We start from the raw sequence: 23,363 nt of genomic DNA, 5'->3' as shown, positions 1-23,363 counted from the left end.
CCTGTCAGAACAGTATAAAAACCCTGGCAAAGTTTGAAACCTCATTGTCTTAATTCTTGCTTTTAGATGTATAAGACCTTGTCCCCCTTCTACCACTGGGAGGTACAAGACTCCAGGAGGAAGCCAATGAAATCCATCCCAAAAGAAATTTATAAAACTTTTTTGAATCTCAGACAATAATTCTTCAGGAGAATCTAAAACTGTATACCGGAGGCACAACATTGAGGCTGCCAAATTATTCACAATAAGACATCTTCCCCTATAAGACAATTTTGGGAGAATCCATCTCCACTTCTGTACTCTCCCTATGACTTTATCAACCAGACCCTCCCAATATTTTTCATATAAACATCAGATCCTAAATGTATCCCAAGAACCTTAAATCCATCTTTAGTCCATTCACATCGGTGCGATTTGAGGAGGGTCTTTGTTTCTCCATTTACCAAGTAGGAGGGATGTACATTTACCCCAATTTATTCTAGCAGATGTAGCTTTTTGAAAAATGTCCAAGCTTGAAATCAACCCATTCATATCTTCAGAATTCGTTATGATAACAGTAATGTCGTTAGCATAAGCCGTGAGTTTTATATGTGACATCTCTGGAAAGTCGGGTATACTAAGTCCATTTAATTTTTTCCTTAGATATGACAATAAAGGTTCTATTGAGATGGAATATAAGAGGCCTGAAAGAGGGCATCCTTGTCGTATTCCTCTTGCTACTGCAAAGGGTCTAGTTAAGGTCCCGTTAATCCGCAGCATGCTAGATGTTTCACAATAAAGCAATTTGATGAAAGAGACAAACTGGGAACCAAAACCAAAAGCTTTTAAAGTTGTCAATAAATATAGATGGTCCACTCTGTCAAAAGCTTTCTCTTGGTCTAGAGATAAAAGACCAATGTCAATTTTGTGTCTTTTAGCAACTGTTATAGTGTCTCTTAGCAAAAACAAATTATCAAAAATAGTCCTTTTAGGGATACAATATGATTGATCTTCATGTATAATAGCTGCTATGTGTTCCTTTAATCTGTTAGTTACGGCTTTTGACAATATTTTAAAGTCAGTACACAGTAAAAACACGGGGCGCCAATACTTTAAAACACCTAGGTCCCCTTTCTTGGGAATAAGTGTCAGCACTTAATGGCAAAAGGCCTTTGTTAAAGGACTCTAGAAAAACCTCATATGAATCTTGTCCAAGCACATTCCAAAAACTTTTAAAAAACTCAGCAGAGATGCCATCCAAACCAGGAGATCTACCTTTATTCAACTCTTGTACAGCACTTGAAAGTTCAGAGAAAGTCAAGAATCCTTCCAACTCCGTCTTTCCTTCATTAGACAGTTGTGGAAGATCTTGAAGCAATTCTTCAACCGCTGCTTCGTCACAGAACTCTGACTGATAGAGTTTTCATAGAAAGAGATGGCAGTCAAAAGACAACTATTGCTTTATTCATCCTAGGACATTATATTTTGAGCCCCTATTTCCTTGACAATGCTGACTAAAACATTCTCAAAGGATATTGACTTATCTGCCAGCATGCACTTACATACATGTCGCGCAGATAACCCAGAAAAGCCGTCAGAATTTGACCCCATTTTGTCAGCAAATGCCGACAAAAATCAGCACCACAATTCTCCCTGAAATCTCCAATGAAACCTGAAAGGAAAAAAAGGAAAAGTTTGAAAACTCACTCAGTGTCTCCAACAAGCATTCCTCCCTCACACACACGTCTCACTGTCACCCCGCACATGTGCACGAGAGAGAGCGAGAGAGAGATGACCACAGCAGTGATGAAAAACAAGAACCAGGAGTTTCTTCCTTAATGCAATGCCAGCGGCAACAGTCTCTCACATGCCACAGACCTCAAGAATTATCCACAGCAGTAAAATATTATTAGTTTTTTTTACCATTCTCAGAGCTCTGACATCACATGCCCCTGGCCACTTTCTCTTTTAAGAGAAAAGGTGAATTCGTCTACCACTGACAAATTCCTCATGAAATGAACTTAACATATAGGACACAATCATCACAATCGGGACATAGTAATATTAGTTTGGAGGGGATTTTAACCATATGAAAGACAGAAATGCATGTGTGTGTGCGCATGCATGTGTGTGTCTGTGTGGCACACAGGCTTGTAGGCAAATATGATGAAAGACACATGGTGGACATCTTTAACTGGATCTAACTAAGCAAACAGTTTTAAAAAAGCCTCCCATTGAATAATTACTGCATGAAAGACAATAGGTATAGTTCAACAGCCCTGGAGGGTGATTTATTTACAGTGCAGTGAAAAGGTAGTGAGCAGCATGAAACTGTGCAGATAGTAGACCTTAGGTTTGGTAGTGTGGAATTTCTCAGGGCTGGTGAAGGGCTGTCTTGATTGGGAATGGATTGAAGTGCATATCTATCCACAACTGCCTGTTAAACAGATAAAGAGAGTAACATTAATGCATATGGAGAGTTCAAGCTCAATCTGTGTTTCTTCTTTCTCTGTTTGTATTCTCCTCTTAACAAGCTGCAGGTGGCAATCGGCGCTAATAAAGTGGCAGGTGTTGAGAGTTTGGGCTTAAGGCAATGCTGCATTAGGATACTCAACGCCGCCCCCCTTCCCCAGTGTCATTCTAGACTGGGGTATCATCCTGTTGTAAAAGTAAAGAGAGGTTAGAGGTCTGTGGGAGGGGTAAAGTTGACAGACCTTTCCCATCCAGACCACATCCTGGTGAGGCCGTTGGCATTCCAGTGAGTGACCCTGGCTCAATATTGGATGTTAAAGGGAAGTTCTGAAAGCAAGGAACCACCTGGTGACATAGGTTTTGAAATTCTTTGCAGAAGCCATCTACTGTTGTAACGAAGAGACTGACATGGAGGGATCCATTTTGCAATATTTATTAAACAGTTCAAACACAAACATCCAACACACACTAAAGTGTGAACTCACATCAACAGCATTCAATAAAGATCGTGGGGCTGGCGACTGACAGACACAGTGATTTACCAGGCATAGATCAGAGGCAGGCGGCGTGGTTCAGAGTCCTTAGAACAAGCGTGGGTCGTGGGCAGACAGCGTGATTCAGAGTCCATGTAACAAGCGAGGGTCGAGGGCAGGCAGAAGGCAACTCAGTCAGAAACAGTCCGGGGTAATGCACAGAAGATCAGGCAGGGAAAACCGCTCAGAAAAGTTTGCCGTGGCTGAACAAGACTTCGCAATGAGCTGGTGTTTGAGTGTTGCTTATATAGGGAGCGTGGGTCGTTAACTGGATTCTGATCAGGTGTGTGCACAATCAGTCTAGGTGGATGATGTAATGCTTAGAAGTCCGGGGATGGTGGCCTCTGCTGACCAGCGAGGGGAATGACTGGGACAGAGTCAGTGACAGAGCCCCCTCCAAAGAACGGCTCCTGAAGTGAGAAGAATTGCGACGCCAGGGTCTTCCATGGGGGCGAGGGGGCGGCATTTCCGGATGCTGCAAGTGGAACTCATTCAACAGAGTTGGGTCGAGAATGTCCTTACGGTTGGTCCAAGATCTTTCCTCCGGGCCGTACCCCTCCCAGTCGACGAGGTACTGTAGTTGTCCGCCCCGGCGTCTGGATCTCAGGATCTTGTGGATCCAGTAAGCCTCTTCTCTGTCAATCATGATAGGTGGGGGACCCTGTTCACCGGCTGCCACCTCCCTATCCACCTCGGCTGGACCAACAGCAGGCTTGAGCAGGGAGACATGGAATGTGGGAGAGATACGGTAGTGGTTAGGTAGTGTCAGTCGGAAGGATACAGGGGAAATCAGTTTCTCAATTTGAAAAGGACCCACGTACCTGGGGCTGAGTTTCTTGCAGGGAGGTTTCAGACGGAGGTCTCGGGTAGATAGCCACACCCACTGTCCTGGGGAGTACGTGGGACCAGGACGACGAGGTACTTCCAGGGGTTGTAGTAATCCGGCGGGACGATGACGGGAGTGCTTGGCCATTTGACAAGAAGAACAGTTATTTATATACTTGATCATATCCTTGGTTATCGATGACCACCAGTAACGGTTTTGAATAAGTTTAGTGGTTGCTTTGCTACCTGGGTGACCGGAACTGGGACTATTATGAATTTCAGCAATGAGTTTCTCTTGTAGTAATGGGGGGGACAAAGATCTTATTATTGGGGCATGCCTGCGGAGTGGGGTTCTGATTGGATGCTTGAAGGATTTCAGTCTCCCATTGAATGGGAGCTAACATCAGGGATTCCTTACGGATTGGCTCAACATCGTAGTTTCTCTCGACAGGGTTACTTTTGCGAGAAAAAAAGGCATAGGGGTGGAGTTTGTTAGTTGCCGGGGATCGCTGGGAAAGTATAGCGCCGATGCCGGTGTTAGAGGCATCACTCTCGACGGCAAACGGCTGGTTGGAATCAGAGTGACACAGGATGGGTGTGATTGCAAAGCAGGATTCGAGCTGGGAGAATAAACGATTAGTTTCATTACTCAAATTCAAACAGGTCTTATTAGCTTTTCCCTTGGCTATGGGGGGGGGGGGGGGTGTTAAACTAGCTGAAGCAGGACATGTGGATGGTCGAACCAAGCCCTTCTCCAACTCCTCCGTGACGCAAGTATTCATGGCTTCGGTCTCAGGCTGAGAGAGTGGAAAGATCCTTCCACGAGGGGGCGGTATGCCTGGTAGTGACTCCATAGCATAATCATACTCACGATGAGGCGGGAGTTTAGTGGCTTTCTGTTTGTTAAAGGCTTCATTGATATCTTGGTAAGCTTCGGGGATCTGACTTGACTCAGGGTTTTCAGGATAGGCGATTCTGGTATTGAGCTGGACAGAGGTGACAGATTGAAGACATTGGTTAACGCAGTTATTACTCCATTTGCTAAATCTCACCAGTCTTTCAGGAGATCTGGGGGTCATGGACCTGTGGTCAGGGCAATCCAAAGACAATGGTATGCTTAGGAGAGTTAATTACTAGGAAGGAGAGTTTTTCTTCATGGAGAGAGGCTGTTTGAACAGAGAGTGGTAGAGTACGGAATTTAATATTTCCTTCCCCCAGGGGGCGTCCGTCTATAGTTGTGATGGCTAGAGAACAGTCACAGGTGGTTAGAGGGATGGAGTGGTTTCTGGCAAACGTGTGGTCAATAAAATTGCCAGCGGCTCCTGAATCAACCAAAGCTAGAGTCGGAATCTTTATATCACCATTAGTTCAGACAGACGGGTAAACTCAGATTGTTATTGGAGATTGTTTTTTTTTTTGATTGCCTAAGCACAACTTCGAAATCAGTGCTCATTTTGTTAAAACACTCCACACAATTTCCACATCCACACACACAAACAGCAGAACACATTAGAACTTTTGCAAAATGAAACACTTCATCCAAAACGTTACAACAATATAACAAAACACAATTTTAACACTGTACAGAACACACGTCTCATTCAATATACATCTGTTTGCTTCATTTGCACACTGCTGTAATTAATCCTAAACACCTTTATTATTTTAACTGACTGTACTGATATAATCAGGGTTTAAGGGATATTGCTATGATTGGTGTGAATACAGTTTTGTAGCAGTGTGTGTGCACACCTGATGGTTGTGTTTAACCTATGGGTCATGTATGTGTTCACTGGAAGGCCTTTGCTTTGAAATTGCAACAAAATTCCATCATGAAAAATTTCTGTAACAGTTTTTTCCAATTGTTTACACACAATTACTTGTACTTCAGGCACAATGACTACAACATGTAAATGATGCACCAACCCCCTGAACCAATTCTGCTAAACTACAAGCACAATTCCTGCTTTACACTCAAATTGCAGGTTTAAAACACACTTTTTTTTTTCAAAACACTACACACAATTCTCTGCATTTTGCACGATTTTCATGCAGAAAATCTCTTGTTTTCACAAGAAACACACTGTCTGTCAAAATTGTAAACTCAGTTGCCCTACTTAGCATATCAACTCATCACATGAGTAAACACCTTTCACACAGAATTGCAATTTAGAAAACATTGCTCATCTGGTTCTTAACTGATTCACTGCCCACCCATGCTTTTTAGTTGTTCATCTCCCTCCATATTCCCCATTTCTCAATCCTATTGAGAATTTTTTTTTCTGCTTGGGGATGGAAAGTGTATGACCGAAATTAGGGCTATGCAATTAATCGAAAATCTGATTTCGATTTTGATTATAGCTTCTAACGATTATAAAAAACCATTAATCGAGATAAACGATTATTGCATCATATACCAAAAGCGAGAAAGACCGCGTGCTTATGTGTGTGTGCAACACGCGCACATGCATAAGCACGCGGTCAGCATTCGGTCTCATTCACACACTGAGATGAGCAGAGTAGCGCAGACATCTAAAGTAATCTTAACATGAGCACTTTAATGGTCAAATAGGTGTCAAAACGCGGTGATTAGTGATTATTCATATAAAACCTCATTTGCGTAATAAACAAACGAGTTGAGAATCTAAAGACATTGAAAGAGAAACCATTAAAGTGACAGTGCGAAATGCTGCCGCCTGTTTTATCATTAATCAAACGACGAGAACATCCCTTACTGCTCTTGACTGAAGGATTTTTGTAGCTAAATTGTTTTTCTTAGGGTTAAGATGCTTAAATCACAGTTTGTTTTATATTTTTATTCTATTGTATTTATTTCTCTTTCCTTTGCAGGGTGGAAAATAACTGTATATATATATATATATATATATATATATATATATATATACAGTTGAAGTCAGAATTATTAGCCCTCCAGAATATTAGCACCCCTTTTCCTCCAATTTATGTTTAATGGAAAGAAGTTTTTTTTTTTTTTTACTTATTTCTGAACATAATAGTTCCCATTCGGTTGGGGAACTTAAGTACTGTTAAGTGGATTTGATCTTTGTGAAAATCCACAAAATGGGAGGATTCGAATCAGACGCCGCTTGTCTGGAGAGTATTGAATGGGCCAATGAATGAAATGAATTGGCAGCGTAAGCTTGCGCAGGTGTGCTGCATTGCCAATTATCCCAGCATATAAGCACACCTGGAGCGAGCAAACACCATCCTTTTCGCTTCAGATCCTTTCTGAGTGAGTCGATGAGGGTTCCTCTTGCTATTCAGCACTTCAGAGCGAACGAGTGTCTCCCGGTCCAGAGTGAGTTTTTGCAGCGGCAGACGGTCGAGCTGGGTTTCTCCCTTGCCTGTGGTTCTTTGGGTCCGGTCCTCCAGAGCGGTGCGTATTGTTGCAACTTTCCTAAAAGAGCAACACAGTCATGCAGCATGTCCTTTTCAGGATGGCGCACTGACTAGGCGTTTCTGGATGCGGGGGTTTCCTGGCTCCGGATGATGGACATGATCACTGCATTGCATGTTTGGGGGTCCAGCATGTTAATGCGGTGCTCGCGGGCAGTTCATGTCGTTATTGCGATGCAATGACCGTTGCACAGCTAAGATCCCGGTTAACTTTCGTAAGAGAGCGAGCCACTCCAGTTGCCTCCTGTTCTAAAAAAGCAGCGGGTGCTCAGGCAGATCTGAGGGTTCCAGTGGAAGATAATCCGCCACCCACGGGCTCGCGGACCTCTTGCTCTTCACGGTGCTCCATCCAAGCTTTGGGCAGTGGGAGTGATCCATCTAACCAGGTATAACCGTCTGCCCCCCAACATCTGGAGAGAGAAGTCCGAACAAAGAACTCGTCAAAGATGGCCCCTTTGAGGGGCAAGAGGCTGTTCTACGCCGCATGGACTTTCCAGCCACGTTTTCTTTTTTCCGGCAAAGTAAACTCAGTTAAAGTTTGCGATCGTGTTCCTCCGAACTGTATTACAAACTCAACGCATCAAGAGGGACATCAAAGGAGTTTATCACGAGAGAGACTCGCATAAAAACAGAGACCCCAGACATTAAAGTCCAGGTATTTTTAGTTATGCGAATAAGCTGTGCCCCTTTTATCAAAAAGGTGTTTTTTATAATCTTGGTGATCCTTAATGGTGTGTGTGTGGAACTGAAACCAGATTTTGCCACTCTTTATCTGAAATCTATATTTCCGCGCTTTGCTATCTCTCTCTGTTTGTTACATGTTTTATAGACCCGTATAGCCCATCTCCGCGTGGTTTACTTTTGTTCTATGTTTAATGTATGTTCGTGCGTTTGTTCGTTATCTGTCTGACCAGTCAATAAATCCCATTATAATCAAATGAATTGTATTGTTTGCCTCATAGGAAAGGTCACTGAAACACAGATTCCCCTGCCTAGCTGTTATAAGTTAATTAAAAGTAGTAGAATGATTAATCTACTTCACAAGAAGTAGCAATAATTCCCTTTTTCTAAATGAATAGATCATTACTGTGTCCGCTCAGAAGTGCGGCGGCTCTGGTTATGTTTGTTTGGTCAAATTAACAATAAATTGATTCAGAATATTAATAATAATTCATTATTGTTGATAATTAATATTCATAATCTGAGAGTCCGCTCAGTCGAGCGTGCAGGATCATATACAACCATATGTTTGTTTGACCAAATTGACTGAAGCTTAAGCCGGAATATTAATAATTAAGAATAAACAGTTATTGTTGATTATTAATATTCATAAAATGAGTTAATTTCTGTTACACTGGCTTCACTAACAAAATGTAGATGACAATTGCATTAAATTAATTGCTCAGCCAAGGTAGCATGGTGGCACAGTGCATAGCGCTCTCGCCTCACATCAAGAACGTCACTGGTTTGAGCCTCGGCTGGGTCAGTGTGGAGTTTGCATGTTCTCTCCGTGTTGGCGTGGGTTTCCTCTGGGTGCTTCAGTTTCCCCCACTGTCCAAAAACATGTGTAATGCTGTGTTCACACCAGACGCAGAAGCGTGAATAAATCGCGCCATTCACACACACTTCAGAACAGACGTGGATTCGTGTAATGGGCAGGGCTTCTGTCTGCCTGGTGACTCTAGCTTTGTTGCTAAATGGCTAACATGGATTTTATTAAGAAAATAACAGTGTTTATGTGCTTTATGAAGGCTGAAAAACACAGTTGATACGTTTAGGGTCATGTCTGAGTCCACTAGATCCTATTAGAGGTGCATCCACCTCTGTGAGCTCATAAACTCCTACAGATAACTTAACCTGGATAATAGAGGCTTTCAGCGGTGCTTCTGACTGAGCCGAGCCCAGGCTGATGAACTGTTATCGGTGTCGGCTGGAGGATTTCCCCCAGGACACCAACAACAGGTAATACGTCACAATCACGGCCCCACAAGAGCAAGCTCCTGATTGGTTGATGTGCAAAATGCTTAATTCGCGCCGCTCATATCACACCGTTTGCATCATTTGCGCCACGCCATTTGCACGTTTCACGTCGCAGGATGTCTTCGCGCGTTTGCATTGACTTAATGTGTAATTCACTCATGCTTGACGCTCCTACCGCGCCAGGTGTGATCACAGCATTAGCCTAAAGATGTATTAAGAAAACTAAAATTGTCCGTGGTGTATGTGTCTGAATGGAAGTGTATGGGTGTTTCCCAGTGATGGGTTGATGGTTGCAGCTGGAAGGACATCCGTTGCTTAAAACTGATGTTGGATAAGTTGGTGGTTCAATCCGCTGTGGTGACCCCTGATTAATCAAGGGACTATGGCAAAAAGAAAATAAATTAAATCATATTTGCTTAGCCCTAGATATTCCTGTAATGTGTATGTAGGCTTAAACAACCAGGAACATAAAAATGTGAATGCTGAACTCTTGCGATTAAGAAGGTCATGTGTTCTGGAACAACCAAATGTAGAATTTTTAAAGGTGAAGATTTTTATGTTTGTGTACACAAATCTGGAATATCAGCACACAGTTGTAGGAGAAATAATAGATTCTGAAGTTGGTGCAGAAGCAACAAGCAAATAAGTGCTTGTCACTGTTATGTGATTGAAAACGCTGATAAGTCCTGATCTACGACAAGCATGGTGCATATCTTCTCTAGCTCAGCACCAGCCCTCATGAATGCAGATGTGTATTTATCAGCAGATTGTACAATGCACTGAAAATTCTAATGACACCTCGGTGAACTTTTGTTCCAAAGAACAGCCAAAACTGACCCCAATGGTGTAGTAAACTCATTAAGGGATAAAGAGCAGCTGATGATAAGTCAGATGATCTATGTAGCTTACGACAGTGGTCCCCGACAGTGGTCCCGGTTCATAAAAAAGTTGCTACAAGAATTACTTTATATAATCAATCAATCAATCAATCAATCAATCAATCAAGCCTTTATTTGTCACTACACTTTCGTATAGCGAAATTGGACCCCCCAGACCATACACAAAACATCACAAACAACTTTTCAGGGGAGACAGATCTTAGGAGGTAGCATTTAGAAACGAAGAAAGATACATTTGGACAGTTAGGCTAAAAAACACCCCCTCAGCTTGCCCTTGATTAGGACAAAGTGAGAAAAGGGAGAAAAACAGCCCTATCTTAGCATAAGCACACCGGCAAGACACAACATAGACAGAAGGGATGGGAACAGGGGTAATGGAAAACAATCCGTTGAGTGCGGGCAGCCAACTGGCCCAGCAGCCATTCCGGCGCAAGTCACAGCCCCGCCCACGCCCCACGTGGGTAAAAGCACACGAAGGCGTTTGGATGGGGATCGGTGGTGAATGTTTATCTGTAGATATGTTTGTGTGTGTGTGAGCCTGCATAGTCCAGAGTCCCGCAGGTGTCCTTGACAGGGGCAGGAATTCAGAGCGTCCGCTTATCTTGCTTATCCCAGCTTGCTTATAAGATCTCAATGTAATTTAAGTTTTCTTTTTAAGATCCAATATACATATACAGTACGTGCACTTTGCAGAGAGGACAGCAGAAGGACACCACTCCACTACTAATATTTTTTTAATTAATTGAATTAATACTTCAATGATACAATTTGTTATCAATGAGGCTATGAACCAGGTGTGGAAACTGGTATCACCATTCAACATCTGTTTGCATTGCTTAGACGTGTAATCTAAACAACGTAAAGTATTTACTACACACTATAAGTGGGAAACAAACATCTCTCTTTATTACTGTGAGTTCTATTATTGGGTTTTAGTGAAATGCAATAGATGTTATTTCAAGTACACTGATTTGATGGCATCTACCATACAAAATACATTAGCCAAGAGCTAATCATTAGACGAAACTATCAATTAATATTTAAGTCTCAAAATTGATTTGTTTGGGGAAGCAAAATTAGAGCAATAAATACATTTGTTGTACTAAAGCCTGAACTTGAATGGGCTTATTATTGGATGGGCTTACACTTCTCTGAATGGTGATTCAAATAAAAACACCCTGTTGCTTAACAGTCTTATAAACAAATGACAAAATCCAATATAGGCTATTACTAATATTATGACAACATGATTACTCAAATATTTAATATATTATACAAAACACACAGTTGGAAATAAAATGCTACATATGAACAATGTGAGCAAATAAAAAAATGTAGGCTACAAAAATAAAACAATGCATTATATTTGTAGAACAGATTGTAATAAGATAAGTTATGTTGTTATTAGACATGGTTTCCCTAAGATGTTTCTGCAGTCGCCATTTCTGTCTACTTATTTATCAAATTTACGTTTGCACTGCCCATAGAGGCACATTTTATATTTTGCAAAAATTTAGGATGAGGCATGTATTTCCAAGGAGCCTGTTTGTGTGTATGTGTATGTTTATGTGTGTGTGTGTGTGTATGTGTATATAATATATATATATATATATATATATATATATATATATATATATATATATATATATATATATATATATATATATATATATACATATATATATATATATACATACACACACACACAAAACACACACAAAAAAAAAAGTTATTTTACAGACTGAAGATAGCATGTTGGTAAATGTTTAATATAAAGCGGTTTATTAAATCGGTCATTGTAGCCTACTATATAATATACTATTTATATACACTTACTTACATGCTATCTTCTGTCTGTAAAATAACTTTTTTGCCAGTTTTGTAAGATATCACAGCAGCAATGTCTAAATAGAAATGCTTTAACAACCAAGCACTAAAATGCTTTAGTGTAGTCTGAAAGAAATCGGTCTGGCACTTTTCTGCTGAACACTTGAGAGAAATTATTTTTGGAAAATGTAATTTTTAAAAGCATCAATCCCTCTATTTGTTGCTGAAACAGATTCCACTGTTATGGGAATGTTATTCAAAACTTCGGCTAGCTCTGCCAGTGCTGAAGAATGAGGCTCAAGCCTTAGTCATCACCAAATATCACAGCATTATAATGTGTATAGTAGGCAAATCATTTAGGGGCATGAAAAAATATGTCCCTCCAGCAGTTATGCATACAAAAAAAAAATAAAAAATAAAAAATAATAATAATCTTTGTTATTTTTACAAGATAAATAAATGGCGTAAGCATATATTCATTTTCTGCTGATTTTCCGGGGCCGGGTCACAGGGGCAGCAGTCTTAGCACCTCTCCCCAGACACTTCCTCCAGCTCTAGGTCTTCCCCGAGGCCTCTTCCTGGTGGGACATGCCTGGAACACCTCCCTAGGTAGGTGTCCAGGAGGCATCTGAAACAGATGCCCAAGCCACCTTAGCTGACTTCTCTTGATGTGGAGGAGCAGCGGCTCTACTCCTCTCTCTTTCTCTCTCTCTCAAATATATTTCTAATATATATTTATGTTGTAATTTTCTTCTAAACTATATCCGTACAGACTTTAAAATGCCAGAAGACAGCTGTTTTATTAATGTGTTAATTAAACTCCTTTAAAAGCCTGCTATTTTTTTTTATCAGTTTCACAAACTCTGTACATGTCATTAACTTTATCATGTCTTCTTCTGAGCTGATTTTCTTATTACTAATCACTACAAATAAAAGTGTAAATCGTCTCTGAGTGTAAAATGCAGTTTCACACAGTTTTTTATGACAAAATCCCAAGCATATCCTTGTGTAAAGTATCATAAGCAATTACATGTGAAAGAGTTGATGGATTTCAGATTATATTGGTTTTATCCAGTTGATCCAACAATTCTTATTATTATTTCAAAAGTTAATGTAATATGTTTATTCGCAGCTATTGAAATTTTACTGAATTTACAGTGTACAAAGTAAAAATGAAGCTGGAGTTCTTGTTAAAGATTTATACAGTATAAAGTCAAAGAGTGCAAACCTTCTGGAACACTATGAAAAGATTTTTCCAAGACCATGGAAGACAATGCATCAGTGTTCATATTAGTAGCTGTGGAAAGGGATGGAAGCCTGGCCTTGTAGATGAGGCTATTGTGTGAGATGCAATAGAGAGCATCCAGGTTCTGTAATCGCTTTCAAACAGATGCCGTGTGCTTTATACTGCATGCTTCCAAGATAGACAATAGAGCACTGTGCACTAGAAACCATCATTAATTGGGTAGGTTCCTGAAGCTCTTGTACAATTTCCCCTTAAATAAACTATATATGCATATGTTTACATAGTGACACTTCCCAAAGAAATTAATGATGTAATGTTTAATGATATATTATGATTTCATAGCTTCAATATAGGATGTAAAGAAAGACTGTGTTTAAAAAAAAATTGCTTTTGCTTCGAAAGCTTTTGTTCATTCGCTTATCTTGTTTTTCCTTGAAAAATGTGGAATTAAAACTTAACAAAGACATACATAGTTCCCCTTCTAAAATAATAATAATAATTATAATAGTAAAATATTTAGCTTACTCAATATTTGCATTCTTTTGCAGAAGTAATGTGTTGCCCTTAATCACTCTGCACTGAATTATTATTATTATTATTTTTTTATATTACCCAATGTATTGTTTTGTTGTGTCAACTCATATTATATATTTATAAGTTATATAATTATATAAGTTTTGTGATTTTTCCTTCCATCAATTTTCCCCACTCTTATGATTTCCCCACTCTAATTACTATTAGCGGTATGGGAAATAAATATTCATATTTATACAAAATATAATTAATTACTTAATGTTTTGAAATAACTTGGACATCTTCATTTAAATTTCATGACATTTGCCCATAAGAGATAAGCAGGCCGCAAGGTAAATTCTAATTACTCATTGTTAATTGCAAATCATGCCACAGATCATCTAGTCTGCACTTGCATATTATCAACTGCATGAAGACGGTGGGGTTTCAGCAAAGACAAATGTTTTCTGGTGAGATGAGGCAGAGAAAGCAGTCATTTATCTGACCTTATCAGACAATTCTAAATAAACAGCATTGTGGGAAATAAGAAGGAGATCAATGCACAGCAAGAGTCATCCATCGCCACCATTGAAAGCCTCTGGCCTGTTTAGCTCTTTGATAAAAAGTCCATTAAAGCATGTCTAATTAAATGATAAGCACAAATGAAATCACAGGTTGGAAAGATTTGTGGTAAGCGCCTCATGTTGTGGCATGTCAGTAGAAAGTGATCATGGGCCATCTAATAATCACAAACAAACACAAGTATAGACACAGCAGCTTGTGATAGTCACCACACAAATTGATTTCACTTTTATATTGAAATGCTGAGCAGTGAGAGGCTAATTGGATTTTACGATGTGTCATGACCGGTCAGGTTGTTGCTTGTTCTGTGATATCAGAGCTTTATTACTAAGATGATAGTGAGTAAAGATCAAAATGGGTCAGATGAACCATACTGAAGAGACTTATCTCAACACTTTGATCTTATGAAGCAGAAACAAACAATTAACTTGTTGAGGCTAGTTCTTTGCAATGTGCAATCTGAAAAAGTAAGTAAAAAAAATGAGAAGAATGAAAAATAATTATGAATTTCTTCAGCCAGGCTCAAACTGTGTTATTTTGGCCATGATTTGGTCTTAAAAGACACTCACTCACTAACTTTTCTTCACCTTATTCCCTTCTTTATCAGGGGTTGCCACACCGGAATAAACCACCAATTACTCTGGTACATTCCAGTCCTGAGGGTGCATTAATGCCAAGTTGATACTGCAGGATTTACCCCCGATTTTCACTCGCAGACAGGTTGTGTACAATTAAAGACAAATGCAGCACGCAGTGTAAATTATCAAAGATAGAGTCAGAGAATAGTTCATGTGTTTTTAGCATGATAAATATCTAGACCTGTTGATGATTCAAAATTCATCAGTGTGAAAAAGTTTCTGATCCAAAAAAAATAATCCATTCATGTAGATTGTGTCAAAACAGCTTAACATAGATCAAGTTCTAGTAAACAGAAACTGCTTCAGTTCAGTTTTTAAAGTTAAAGTACAGTTTAGTGTAATGTAAATGTCATAGCTGAAAGCTGAAACACTGAAGAGCAAATCCAACGATGCACGGCTTCACAAAGTCCTAAACCAAGCAAGCTAGTGGCGAACAAACTTCATCAATTGACAAAAAAAAAAAAAAAAAAACGGGTCAGCTGGGCTTGACCAGTTCCCTTCTGGCCAAACATGTTGTTCAGAGCTGCAGTCTAGGTGCTGAAGCTTCGAAAACGCTGGATGTCAGTCGTGGAGTAGCTGCAGGTCTGAGGTCACCGGCAGGTGTTCAGGCCTGCCCATGGAAAAACACATAATTGAGGAGCTATCGCCAACGAGAGAGCAAGACACAGGGCAGCGAGGAGTTCTGAGAAGAATTATATTGACCACAATTTCAGGAAATACTGCTTCGATTCTGAGAAAACTCCAAACTCCTGAGTTTTTTTCACAAACTGCTTCTCTGGTTTTTTAACCCATGAAACAGAGGTAAGTTAAAAAAAAATAAATAAATAAAAACCTTTCTTAGGAGCACACCTTTTTTAATGTTCCATCTGAGCTAAAGCCTACCACAGTGAGGTACTATATGCAGTCTTGCATAAGATTCTGATATCACATGTCCTTATCAGTTTTTACATGTGTTTGGTTGTGAAATAGAAATTGTGAGCCAGACAAAGTTGTCTGTGATTCTTCCTAAAATCATGCAGTGTGTAAGCACCTGTTGACAATCCACTGTGCAATGTGAACACAGCAGCAACTAAATCCTACCCCAGATAGTCATGAATGTAAAAACAGCTGCACCCCAACGACACTGAAAAGCAAACAGTGTGAACTTACCAAAACACAACCTTCGATGCTAGGAAACCCACTCTCCTATTCACCAGATTTACACAATGGCCAAATTGTTATCTGAGACAAATTGATATCTTAAGTCTTAAGAATTAAGTCTTAATAAACTCCTGTAGCCATAGACTGAAATCAGTAATAAAATGCAATGTGCATTTCTTGTGTATGGCCATTAGTGTTGCGGGTAATGCATTACAAAAGTAATGTGATTGCAGTACTACATTATATCACGACTTTTCAGTAACACAGTAAAAAAACGCATTACTAATATAAAGAACCTAGGACCGGAATTGAGAACCACTAAATTTAGCCGTGCCTGTGTACTTATTGGTTTCAATATTTTTATTATCAGAAAATTTCACTGACATTAACTTGAAAGTACACTTTTTGTAGACATAAACATAAAACTTGCATTCAAACAATTAAAGATTTGAAAAGTAAATAAAATAATAATTGAAAATAACAGCAACAACAACCAAAAAACAGTCATGAAAATATTAATTACTTAATACTAATAAATAATAATAAAATAAATAAATAAAAACACGCATTCCCCCAACCAACCACCCACCAGTGCTATCCAACAGTAAACGTAGGTACTAAAGGCATAGCAAACATATTAATAACAAGTTTGTAAAAAGGAAATAAAAGGGGACCAAATTTTGCCAAATAACAGAACCTTGTCTATTAAGGTATATCAGATTTTTTCCAGATGTAATGTACCTGTTAACTCTGTCAGCCATAATTTTAGAGTTGGAACTTCTTTTTTCTTCCAAAACAAAAGGATGAATTTTTTGGCAAAGATCAACCCATATCAGACAAACTGTTGTTGTACCCGTTTAAGTATCAAGAATTCTTCGAAAACTCCAAATATAATTAATATAGGATCTGGTTCAATCGGAAAGTCTAGTGTAGCTGAAAAGACTTTAAATATTTTGTTCCAGAAACTCTGTAATTTTGGACACATAACATAGGAATGAGACAGGTTGGAATCTAAGAACTGACATTCGTTACACACTGGGGACACTTCTGGAAATATTTTATTTAATTTACACTTGGAATAATGAAGCCTATGAAGCACCTTAAACTGTATGTGACAATGTCTTGCATTAATAGAACATTTGTGAACAAGTTCAAGACTTTGTTCCCAAATTTCTCTTGGAATTTCTACTGCAAGTTTTTCTTCCCAAGCAGATTTAATGTTCTCCACAGATGGACTTTTCATCTGTTCTAAGCCCTTGTAAAGCAAGGAAATGGTACTACCATCTCTTAAACAACTTTCCAGAAATGTGTCCAGATACATAGGTGATGCTGTGGCATAATTAGTAATGTTAGACTTCACAAAGTCTCTTATTTGAAGGTATCTAAAGAAGTGATTAGAAGGAATACTGTATTTCTCACACAGCTGCTGAAATGAAGCAAAATTTCCATCTACATATAAATCCCCTACTTTTTGCAATCCTACACTTTTCCAAAACTCAAATGCATTATCTAACATCGAAGGGCGAAAAGCGGGGTTAGCTGAGATGGAGAGCAAAAACAACATTTGGGTAAATTTGAAATGAGTCTTTAACTGTTTCCAAATACGAACAGAATTATGAATAACAGGATTATGATTATAAAATGACCTAGTTATACCTTTAGGTGATAAAAATATTGCATTGATTGAATATGAGAGACATTCCTCCTGCTCCAAGAGAAACCAGTTCTCTCCCATTGGAAAAAAGTCTATCCATGAAGTCAGAGCCCTCAGGTTTGCAGCCCAACAATAATAAAGAAAATTAGGTAGGGCAAGCCCTCCTTGCAATTTGGGTTTACACAGGTGGTGTTTAGAAATCCTATGGGCTTTATAATTCCAAACAAAGGGAATCAGGATAGAGTCCAGATCTTTGAAAAAGGATTTGGGCAGGAATACAGGAACATTCTGCACTAGATACAAAAATTGCGGGAGAAATATCATCTTTATTGCGTTTACCCTACCCACGAGCGAAATAGGAAGTGTTCTCCAGAAATTGATCATTGATTTAAGTTTAGACAACAAGGGTTGAAAATTGGCCTTAATTAAGTTGCAATAATTTTTTGTCACCTCAATTCCTAGATATGTGAATTGTTCTGAAGCAGTTTTAAAGGGCAAATGCTTAAGCCACGAAGAGTCTTTAATCGTGACTGACATCAGCACACTCTTGTCCCAGTTAATTTTATACCCTGAAAATGTACCATAGTGATTAATCAAATTAAGAATATTTGGAATGCTTTTGTTGGGCTCAAAAATAAATAAAATTACGTCATCTGCGTATAATGCACGTTTATTATCGGTACTTCTAGTTTTATAGCCTTTAATTCTAGTATGTGTTTTAATTTTTTTTTTTGTCATGGCACTTTTATTATGTGTTTTTTAATCCCTGTTGTTACTAACACTCGCAAAACACGGGAGGTACGCTGCAGGCGTAATCCTCACAACCTTCGTTCAATACATGTATCTGCTATTTCACGACTCTCTCTCTCCGTGGGCCTCTGGAATTGTCATTCAGCTGTTAACAAGGCAGATTTTATTACCTCCATAGCTACACATTCTGACTATAATCTCATGGCTCTAACTGAGACCTGGTTGAGGCCGGAGGACACTGCTACACATGCTACTCTTTCTGCTAATTTCTCTTTTTCCCACACTCCTCGTCAGACAGGGAGAGGGGGTGGGACTGGACTACTAATTTCCAAAGAATGGAAATTTACTCTGATACCGTCCCTGCCAACAATCAGCTCCTTTGAATTCCATGCAGTCACCATTATCCACCCCTTCTACATAAATGTGGTTGTCATCTACCGCCCACCGGGTAAATTAGGTCACTTCTTAGATGAACTGGATGTTCTTCTCTCATGTTTTTCTAATTTTGACACTCCCTTGTTGGTGCTAGGTGACTTCAACATTTACGTTGAGAAACCGCAAGCTGCTGACTTTCAGACTCTGCTTGCCTCTTTTGACCCAAAAAGAGCACCTACTTCTGCTACCCACAAATCAGGTAATCAGCTAGACCTTATTTACACACGACACTGCTTCGCTGATCAAACAATAGTAACTCCACTACAAATATCGGATCATTTCCTTCTGTCTCTCAACATCCACATTACTCCTGAGCCGCCACACACTCCAACACTGGTTGCCTTTCGCAGAAACCTACAATTTCTCTCACCCAATAGACTATCCACCATTGTTTCAGACTCTCTTCCTCCATCTTGCAAACTCTCTGCACTTGATACGAACAGTGCCACTGATACACTCTGCTCCACACTAGCATCATGTCTAGACCGATTATGTCCTCTTGCATCCAGGCCAGCCCGTGCCAGTCCTCCTGCACCCTGGCTCTCGGATGCTCTCCGTGAGCATTGCTCAAAACTTCGGGCTGCAGAGAGAATTTGGCGGAAAATTAAAAATCCTGCACAGCTCTTAACATACCAAACTCTTCTGTCTTCTTCTTCTTCTGTCTGAAAATCAACAATGCCACTACATTTTCCTCCCTCCTCTATCCTCCTCCACACTTACTACTGATGACTTTGCTACATTCTTTTGCACCAAAACTGCAAAAATCATTGCTCAATTTGCTGCACCTACAACAAACACGCAAGATACACCACCAACACCACACACACTCACCTCTTTTTCTCAGCCAAACTCGTGCTATCTAGCCATGCAACCACATGTCCACTCGATCCCATTCCCTCTCATCTCTTGCCATCTTTCCTGCAGTCATACCAACACTGACTCACATAATTAACACATCTCTTGACTCTGGTTTATTCTCCACTTCATTTAAGCAGGCTAGGGTAACCCCACTGCTAAAGAAACCCAACCTGGACCATACACTACTTGAAAACTACAGACCAGTATCCCTGCTTCCATTCATGGCCAAGATTCTGGAGAAAGTAGTGTTCAATCAAGTCCTGGACTTTCTTACTCAAAACAATCTCATGGACAACAAGCAATCCAGCTTTAAGAAAGGCCACTTAACTGAGACTGCCCTGCTCTCTGTCGTGGAGGATCTCAGACTGGCTAAAGCAGACTCAAAATCATCAGTCCTCATTTTGCTGGACTTGTCAGCTGCTTTTGACACTGTCAACCACCAGATCCTGCTATCTACGCTCGAGTCACTGGGCGTTGCGGGCACTGTTATACAATGGTTCAGATCTTACCTCTCTGACAGGTCATTCAGGGTGTCTTGGAGGGGAGAGGTGTCCAACATCTAAACACTGGGGTACCTCAAGGCTCTGTTCTTGGGCCACTTCTCTTCTCCATCTACACGTCATCTCTAGGACCAGTCATCCAGAGACATGGATTCTCCTACCACTGCTATGCTGATGATACCCAGCTATACCTCTCTTTTCATCCTGATGATCCCTCGGTTCCAGCTCACATCTCAGCCTGCCTGTTGGATATTTCACACTGGATGAAAGATCATCATCTTCAGCTGAATCTCCCAAAAACGGAAATGCTTGTAGTTTCTGCCAACCCGACTCTACACCATAACTTTTCAATCCAGATGGATGGGGCAACCATTACTGCATCCAAAATGGTAAAAAGCCTTGGAGTAACGATTGATGACCAACTAAACTTCTCTGACCACATTTCTAGAACTGCTTGATCGTGCAGACTCGCACTCTTTAACATCAGAAAGATCTGACCCTTCTTATCTGAACATGCAGCTCAATTCCTTGTTCAAGCTCTTGTTCTCTCCAAACTGGATTACTGCAACTCTCTACTAGCTGGGCTTCCAGCTAACTCTATCAAGCCTCTTCAACTGCTCCAGAATGCAGCAGCACGAGTGGTCTTCAATGAACCTAAACGAGCACATGTCACTCCGCTGCTAGTCCGTTTGCACTGGCTGCCAGTTGCTGCTCGCATCAAATTCAAAGCTCTGATGTTTGCCTACAAAATGACTTCTGGCCTTGCTCCTTCTTATCTGCTCTCACTTCTGCAGATCTATGTGCCCTCCAGAAACTTGCGCTCTGTGAATGAACGTCGCCTCGTGGTTTCATCCCAAAGAGGGAAGAAACCACTTTCGCGAACACTCACGCTCAATCTACCCAGTTGGTGAAATGAACTCCCTAACTGCATCAGAACAGCAGAGTCACTCGCTATTTTCAAGAAAGGACTAAAAACTCAACTATTTAGTCTCCACTTCACTTCCTAATCTGCAATTGCCTCTCTGGATATCACACTAACTGTACCCAAAAAAAAAAAAAATACTAATACTACTTATACTTTCCTTCTTAGACTTTACAGACCTAAAACTTGCCTATAGCACTTATTCATTGTTGCTCTTATAGTTGTGTAAATTGCTTCCTTGTCCTCATTTGTAAGTCGCTTTGGATAAAAGCGTCTGCTAAATGACTAAATGTAAATGTAATAGCCTCCGCTAAAGGCTCAATCGCTAATGTGAACAAAAGTGGTGACAGTGGACATCCCTGTCGTGTACCTCTGTGTAAATCAAAACAAGAAGACATTGTTTGATTTGTGAGAATTCTTGCACATGGTCTACAGTACAACAATTTAATCCATGAAAGGAAATTATCTCCGAGATTAAACTTCTTCAAAACGGCAAAAAAGTAAGGCCACTCAATTTGATCAAATGCCTTCTCTGCATCCAATGACAGAAGGGCTAGATCTTGTTGCGAGTTATTGGAAGAGTACATTATGTTGAAAAGACGCCTAAGATTAGAAGAAGAGTTACGTTTTGGTATGAACCATTTTGATCTAGATGTACTAAGTTTCTAATAACTTTAATTAGCCTGCACGCCAAAATTTTTGCCAGAATTTTTTGATCTGAGTTTAGGAGAGAAATTGGTCTATAAGAACTCAGGTCCTCTGGGTTTCGTCCTATTTTAGGGATTACAGTAATAATTGCTTCATTTAAGGTGGATGGCAGAGATTGCTCTATAAATGCCTGTTTATAAACCCTGTATAAATAAGGTGATAGTAGATCATTGCAGGCTTTATAGAACTCATTACAAAATCCATCTGGACCAGGAGTTTTACCACCTTTTAGAGATTTTATAGTAGCTGATATTTCTTCAGTTGTAATTTCTACGCCTAACTCCTCAACTTGCTCCTGACTTAATGAGGGTAGATTTTGTTGATCTAGAAATTGCGCTATCACTGTAGAGTCTATATTTTCTTTAGACGAATAAAGTGTCTCATAAAACATCTGAAATTTACTATTTATATCCCTAGAAGAAGTAAGAAATTATCCTGTGTTTGATTTAATTTTGTATATTGTTCGTTCAGATGCTGTTTTGCTTAGTTGTCTAGCTAAAAGTTTTTGTGGTTTATCACCAAATTCGAAATATTTTTGTTTAACATACTGAAAAGATTTGGAAATTTTAGAACAGAGAATTTGATTTAATTTATATTTGAGTGCACAATTTTTTTTTTATATTTTTAATACATGGGTGTTTTGCATTTTCCATATCTAATTTGCCAATTTGGGTTTTTAATATCTCTGATTCAGGCCTATTTTTCTTTCTCTGAGATGCTTGATAAGAAATAATACACCCTCTAATGGATGCTTTAAATGTGTCCCATAAGACCCCTGTAGAAATGTCAGGTTTGTCATTGAATTCAAAAAAGGTTTTTATATCATGTTTTAGGTGATTAACAAAGATTTTGTTTGTAAGTAAGTGACAATTAAGTCTCCAATTTCTTTGTGGTTTCTCCATATTATCTATTTTAATTGAAAAAGTCACAGGGCTGTGATCTGAGAAAATAATATCATGATATTTTGCTGTACAAACCTGGGACATAAGTTTACCATCCAGAATGAAATAATCTATTCGTGTATATATGTTATGCACTTGAGAGTGAAAAGAGTAGTCCCTCGGTGTCGGATAGAGAATTCTCCACACATAAAACATATTAGAATTAGTTATATATGAATTCAAAAATTTACTGGAATTGGATTTAACTATTTTTGAAGAGTAGGATTTATCTAAATACGGGTCTAGAACACAGTTAAAATCGCCCCCAATTATGAGATTTGTATCTGAAATTTTTGGAATTAGATTAAACACTTTTTTAAAAAACTCAGGGTTGTCACAGTTTGGCCCGTAAATATTGACTAGAGTTAATGACACAGAAAATATTTCCCCAACAACAATAACGTATCTCCCGTCTTTATCTGAAATAGTGAGATTATGTTTAAATGGAACTCCTTTACGGATAAGGATAGCTGTTCCTCTCGATTTTGCAGAAAAATTGGAAAGATAAATTTGTCCGATCCAGTTGCACCTGAGCCTAACATGG

This window comes from Danio rerio, chromosome 19 (assembly GCF_052040795.2).
Source record: "Danio rerio strain M-AB ecotype USA chromosome 19, GRCz13ab, whole genome shotgun sequence".
Classification (NCBI taxonomy): Eukaryota; Metazoa; Chordata; class Actinopteri; order Cypriniformes; family Danionidae; genus Danio; species Danio rerio.
This window is presented reverse-complemented; position numbering follows the sequence as displayed.